The 7,496-nt window shown below is 42.8% G+C and overlaps 1 non-coding gene across 1 annotated transcript; it reads right to left on the reverse strand.

Moving 5' to 3' along the window:
• Positions 1-245: 245 nt before the first annotated feature.
• Positions 246-318, reverse strand: trnav-uac (transfer RNA valine (anticodon UAC)). The gene has a single exon. It is a non-coding gene; the product is annotated as a tRNA-Val (tRNA).
• Positions 319-7,496: the final 7,178 nt, after the last annotated feature.

Raw genomic sequence — 7,496 nt, forward strand, 5'->3', positions numbered from 1 at the left:
TACGCAGTGTACGTTATCCAGGAACCTCCTTAGGTTTAAATCCGTTTATGTTCTCCTGTAAATTATATATAATTTCTATTAATCCTTCTTTCTTTAATTTATCTTTGTCAGGTTTGAAAAACAATGTGCTTTGCTAGAAAAGCGAATGTTCGTTATATTTACACCTGGATGCTCACGACAATAAACTTGAACACAAACTGAAAAGTTGTGTCTCAAGTTCATTTGAAGCACTGAAGCCCAAACAATGTTTCTGCCCAGGATTGAACTGGGGACCTTTCGCGTGTAAAGCGAACGTGATAACCACTACACCACAGAAACCGTGCAAAGCGCTCAATGCTTTGCGCTCTTGAGCAATGACCCGAGGCTCCCCCTCCCCGCCCTGCTCTGAAGTACAGCAATAAGTACAAAACATTCCCCACTGTTCCTTTCCGTATTCAGTAACACGTATTAAATAGGTTAGGACTTTATTTTATTGAGCGTAGAAGAATGAAGGGAGACTTGATAGAGGTATATAAAATTATGCTGGGTATCGATAGAGTGAATGCAAGCAGGCTTTTTACACTGAGGCCAGGGGAGAAAAAAAAATCAGAGGACACCGGTTAAGGGTGAAGGGCGACAGTTTAAAGGGAACATTGGGGGGGGGGGGGTGTTCACACAAAGAGTGGTGGGAGTGTGGAATGAGCTGCCAGATGCTCGAAGAAACAAACTGGTGAAAAGATAAGTAATGATATTTTTGTGCTGTGGTTATTTGGTCCGGCGATGTTATGTTTAGAACCTGGGCCAGATGGTGTACATCCCTGAGTTCCGAAAGAAGTGGCTGAAGAGACTGTGGAGATTTAGTGATGATTTTTCAAGAATCAATAGGTTCTGGTATGGCTCTGGAAGACAGAAATGTTGGAACTATCACTCCACCGTTCAATTAGGTAGAGAGGTAGAGGAACCGAAATTGTAGGCCAGTTAGTCTGACCTCACTGGTTGGGAACATATTGGAGTCAGATGTTGAGGACGTATTTTCAGTGTATTTGAGGCTCATGGTATAATCGGCCATTTTCAGTATGTTTTCCTCAAGGGAAATTCTTGTCTGACAAGTATGTTGAAATCTTTTGAATGTATTGAAGAATTAACAAGCAAGACAGACAAAGGACAATCGGTTGATGATGTGCGCCTGGAGTTTCAGAAGGTCGTTGACAAGGTGTCAGACATGAGCCAATAATATTACAGGAAAGATCCTTGCATGCATAAAGCAGTGGCTGATTTGCCGGAGGCAACGAATAGTAGTAATGGGTACCTACCGGTGACCAGGGGAGTTCCACAGGGATCAGTGTTGAAACGATTCTTTTCATGTTGCATGGCAATGACTTGATGCCAGAATTGATGGCTTTATTGCAAAGTTTGCGGATGATCCCAAGGTAATTGGAGGGACAGGCAGTTTTGAGGAAGTAGCGAGGCTGCAAAAGCATCTCGACGTCTGGAGAAATGGGCAAAGTCTTGCAGATGGAATACAGTGGGAAAGTGTATATTTTCTAAATAGAGAGAAAATTATAAAAAAACACGATGTGCAGAAGGACTTGGGAGTCCATGTGCAGATTCTCTCATTCCAGACCAGCTCTATTGCAGTTTCCATGTTTTTTTGCTCTGGACTTATCCCGTCCCAAGTTCATGTTTAGATCGAGAAAATAGTTCTGCTATTTAAATTAATTGTTCTGCCTTTGATGAAGGAGCGATCGTCCGCCTATAGAGAGTTTCTCAAAATATAATAATATTATTTTATCGTTTCTCAGCTCCAGCTGGTAAAAATTCAGGTACGGGCATCGCAAAGCGCACTCATTTCTCAGTTTGCTAGGGACGTTTCTGCTCAAATCGCGGGGATGTCTTCTATAGTGAGACATGAGTAGTTAACTTTATCTTCTATAGTGACTATTTCTTCATATTTCTGGGTTGTACTTTCATTTAAGTTTAGTGGCGTGTACTTCATATTAGTTTTACATATTCCAGCATAGAGTGTTGCATCCTGGCTTCGGAGATTGTTTTTATTTCACCTCTCCCACTCTCACTCTTTCACGAATGACTTACCATCTTGTAAAGCTTCCTTCTGTCTCCCCTACACTTCTTACTCTGAATTATCATCTTTGTTTCCCCTCAAAATGCCAATACCGCCAGAGTATCGGGAACAGATGTGAGTATAGACGCAATGAATTAGGAGGGAATGTGCGACTCTATAGAAAACTCCAAATGAGGTGATCGCGCTCTTAATGTTTCTGTGTTAGTCTCACAGTCAATTAGCAAACCCACGCTCCACGTTCCCCTCCCTTTCTGCAGCGGCGATTCCACAACCCCTTGTGGAAGTGTTTTCTTCTTTTATGTTACAGCTGAGGCTATTAAAATGGCTTCTTAGTTATGTTAAAAGTAAAAACGTTTCTTTGTTATGTTAACTGGTGACAGAGTGCGTTCTCTCGCAGATTGATTGGATTATAATTACTGATAACGAGAATTGGATTCATTTGTTAACCAATTGGGATAGGTGTTATTCTTTCTTGTGGGGCTGTAGGCTAGTGTTGACGGGCTTTTGGGGAGTCGGAGCGAGGGGGTTAGAGAGAGAAGACGCGATGCTGTAAGCTGGGCGACGGAACGGACCCCGAGTGGGGGTCCGAGGCCCAGGTTTTCGTCGAGGAGAGGAGATGAGGACAGATCCGTGTGGAGCTTCTGCTCGACCACCGTTGTTGGTCCCAGGCGGCGAGTCGAGGAGGTCGGAGGGGATCGAATGTTGGCAAGAAGACGTCGTTAACTGAGCTCCAACGGTTGTGCAAGAAGTGGTTGGACTTGGTAAGTTTGGCGCCTTTTCCTTTTCCTTTTACTTTTCTCTATTAAGTACATAGTTCCAGTAAGATCAATAAAGTGCAATCATTTAATCGCATATGGTGTACTGTCTGTTATTTGGCGTGGTGGGGACATCACACAGCTGATCTACACACATCTACACACGCTGATTAGCCAGACTGGCGGAGCCTGAGGGTGCTCCCCCGAGACGGAAGCGATCTGAGCAAGCCTGAGTCTTACCAGGGGGCTACACCTGTTTGGCATCGCGCTCGCTTTACACTCTTTTACCCGACGCTGTCCATTTAAAAACATATAAAACCCGTAATGTTCTGAAGCCATTCTTGCCCTTGTGACAGTCGAGTGTCTGTGATAGTTTGGAACATACTTCAACCAATGTAACAATCACGCCAGCAACATTGAGCGTTTCTATCGCTACCGACCTGAACTGTATGAAGTCAGCAATCTTCCACAAATTCATAATTCCCGGATGACAAGGCATAAGATCGTTTGAATTAATGACATACTTGCCAATCCTGTTCATTGTAAAACAGCTTTATTTGAAGATTCCGCTGAATTGCCGTTAGACACGGGCGTTATCTACACAGATGGCCATTTAATCTAAACACATACTTCATTCCATTCCTCAGCTCTTCTCTGAATTTCCTCTGTGTCAGTGTATAGATACAAGTGTTGGTGCACACACTGAGAATTTGCAACATGAATCCAAATTGCTGTAGGATGTATACCGGGGAACTCAAATATCTGTCCTGGTAAAAGTAATTTTCCGTTTGCCATTTCAGGGAATGGGCTACATTGGGCATCCACAATAATATGAAATTAGCTGATATAGAAAACAACAAAATTATCGATTTTCTGCGTTTTTCCGCCTCGGCATCTTTCTGATTGTCGCTGCTGTGCCGAAGCCTTCTGCGGACTCTATTTGCCACAATGATATGTCTTACGGTTAACCCGTTAAACACCAGGATTAATCCGATTGGTAGTAATGGTGTTAAAATACTGTCCAGTAATGTGTACACTCTCCACACGGGTGAAGTAACGTATTCATATGTGACGGTGCACCGCCACGGCGTGTTGTCAATGATGACGTAAGGTTCAATGGCAAAGTAATCCGGGACACATTTCCCGCTGCTCACTGTAACCACGGTCACGATAACCACCGTTGCTATTCTCTCGGTGCAGTATCGCTCCCGCAGCTTTCGGCAACATATTGCGATGAAGCGATCTAAGGTAAAAATGACCGTGAACCAAACAGAACAGTCTGTTGTTAAGATCCTAAGTACAAGTGTCAGAGCGCATACAGGAGTGATGAGCAGGAATCTGGAATAAATGTAGATATTGTTGGTCTGTTCCACTAAAGCAACAACGATAACCACCATCAGATCCGCTGTTGCCATTCCAACCAGGTAACGGGTGATGCATTTGGAGAGTCCGCATTTTCCCCGAGATAGGATCACAATCGCCGTTAAATTAACTGCAAGAAATTTGGAAACAAAATAGAAATACGGTCAGATCCCAGAATGCCCCATTCTTCCGATGATTTGGAGGGTGTTGTCTGTTTGGAAGTGGAAAGTGGGAACCCAGTGTGTGCGGTCTTCGTCGCTGCACTCCGGCTGGAGGACAATGACGGATGTGAGTGTCAGTGGATTGGCGACCTTCCCACAGTTTAGAGCGAGGCATCCGAGTTCCACAACTCACTTACCGGTGAGCAGTTGATCGCTCCTGTAAACAACACCATTTCCATTATTAGAGGTGAAATAGCTGACGGGATTATTTATAGCGGTGACGCCCTCTTCTTTGTGGTGGCGTGTTGGGGAGGAAGCATTAAGAAGAAGGACGCCTCACGTCTTAATAAGCTGGTTAAGAAGGCGGGCTCTGTCGTGGGCAAAGTACTGGAGAGTTTAACATCGGTAGCTGAGCGAAGGGCGCTGAGTAGGCTACGGTCAATTATGGAAAACCCTGAACATCCTCTACATAGCACCATCCAGAGACAGAGAAGCAGTTTCAGCGACAGGTTACTGTCGATGCAATGCTCCTCAGACAGGATGAAGAGGTCAATACTCCCCAATGCCATTAGGCTTTACAATTCAACTGCCAGGAATTAAGAACTTTTTATTAATGCTTTTTGAGTAGTGATTTAGATGCATATCATATTATTACTGAGTGAAGTATGTATGTAATTAGTTTTTTTTGCTACAACAAGTGTATGGGACATTGGAAAAAATGTTGAATTTCCCCATGGGGATGAATAAAGTATCTATCTATCTATCTATCTATCAAAGATAGATAGATAGATAGATAGATAGATAGATAGATAGATAGATAGATAGATAGATAGATAGATAGATAGATAGATAGATAGATAGATAGATAGATAGATAGATACTTTATTCATCCCCATGGGGAAATTCAACATTTTTTTCCAATGTCCCATACACTTGTTGTAGCAAAAACTCATTACATACAATACTTAACTCAGTAATAATATGATATGCATCTAAATCACTAACTCAAAAAGCATTAATAATAGCTTTAAAAAAAAAAGTTCTTAAGTCCTGGCAGTTGAATTGTAAAGCCTAATGGCATTGGGGAGTATTGACCTCTTCATCCTGTCTGAGGAGCATTGCATCGATAGTAACCTGTCGCTGAAACTGGAGTCAAGGAGATATAAAGCACGAGGTCTCATTTACAGACTTACAGAAGAACAGACCTACGTGTCGAAAATAGACGGGACCGTCATTTAAATAAGCTGCCACGTTGTTATAACGTCGAAGTGTCTGCACGAATAGAGAGTCGGGCCTGGAAGAGCAGAGACCAGCGTCACTTCAGAAAGCCCCGCGAGGTGAAATTATGAAACAACGACAATATCGACACCAACTTAATTGAGAAAAGAAGAAAACACTGCGATCGAAGTATGGAAAATGAAAATAAATCCATTAGATTCCTGAATCCTACATTCCGGAAACACGTTTCAGCCGAACGTAGCATCTGTGCTCAGTAACAGTGCGGATACCGCTGCAGAGTAACGACGGCACCATACATAAAGTAACCAGCTCCGGCATCTTACCGGGGACACCAACCGCTGCAAGTGTGGGATAGAAAATGGCCGCGATGTAGTAAATTGCCGGATATCCCATATTCCGTCAGAAGCAGCGTTTAATTGTACGGAACGTTTCAACTGCTCAGATGGACTGGTGATCGGTTTAGCAGTCTTTTATTGAGGTGAGAGCAATTCCACTGAGGCAATTAGCGTGGCTATCACTTCAGGGACATTAGTGACAACCAACTGCACAAACATTTACGTTAAACTATTTTTACTCGCTCAATTCCCTTGTCATGAATTTGACTCCTCAAGGGATTTTGCAATGTAATTACTTTAAAACAAAATATGATGTGCTTTTTTTCCCCATGTTATTTTACATGATACCTGGCTTCAGCTATTTAAATGAAGATATATTTTGTCATTGATGCTTTTAAATCAGGCATTCAGCTTGAAGTCGATTTCTTTGGAACATTTGACGGAGCACATTCGCTTCTGGAATTGAGGGAAGGAGTTTGTTCTGGCGGCTGAAACGGAGAACACTTCTTTATTAAAGGGGAACATTCATCATCTTTTCCTTCGTTCGTTCCAGTCATTCCGGGCGGTTTGAGTGATGGAATAAACAATGACAGCTGACATGTGTTACAATAAAATACACTGCACATATTCCTCCAAACACTGTAAAAGATCCACAGCGATATTCCACTCCCCCACCCCCAAGTCATCTAGTTCTACTTCCGTGGCCAGCGAAGACACAAAGATCATGTCCAAAAGCTCACTATTATCTTCTCTCGCTTTCCCAAATTACCTGGACTATATCCCTTCTGGCACTGGGGAATCATCCATCATAATGTTTTCGAAGTTTCCCCCGAATCCTCTTTCTGAGCGTCTGCCGTTTTACGCTGTGTTCACATTCATCAATGTATTCAGTGAGGAGCTTCACTGCCTTTTTGGACTCCAGATATAAGTTTTCCTCTGAACTGCCCATACTCTCTCCAGTCTCCGCCTGTTCTTCACAGTGCAATTCGCCAAGAACTTCTCAAGTCCCCTTCTACCTCTTCTAATTCCATTGTTAAATTATTTTCTTTCTACATTCTGACCCTCTATAGCCTTACCTGATTGTTTCTTCCTAATCTTTGTATCGTTCTTTCTTCCTCTTGTGGAGTTGTTCCAACTTTCTTGTCTCCCAGAGTTACTTTACGCTATCATCCTTTCCCTGCTTCACGGAGACAAGCCTATACTGTACCCTATGTCAGTGCTCCCTATACAATCCCCTCATATTTGTTGGGCATTTCCCTGAGTACATCAGTTATCAATTTAACTTCACAAGTTCCTGCCAGGTAGCACCATAATTCGCTGATCCCCAATTAAATAGATCCCATGCTCCCTGGTCAAGGTAAATGGAGGGGAGTTGTGCACTGTTGTTCTGTAATGCTGAGCCGTGGAAAGATCTGTCACCTGATCCGTTTCCTTTTCTAATATTAGATCCGGTACGGACTGTTCGCTAGTCCACCTGTCTTCTTATAGTGACATTAATCCTTCCTGGACACAACTGAGAAATTATGCTACACTGAAACTTTTCACCTTGGGGAGTTGCCAAAGAATATTATGAAAGTTTCAG

Source organism: Hemitrygon akajei, unplaced genomic scaffold, assembly GCF_048418815.1.
Source record: "Hemitrygon akajei unplaced genomic scaffold, sHemAka1.3 Scf000061, whole genome shotgun sequence".
Lineage (NCBI taxonomy): Eukaryota > Metazoa > Chordata > Chondrichthyes > Myliobatiformes > Dasyatidae > Hemitrygon > Hemitrygon akajei.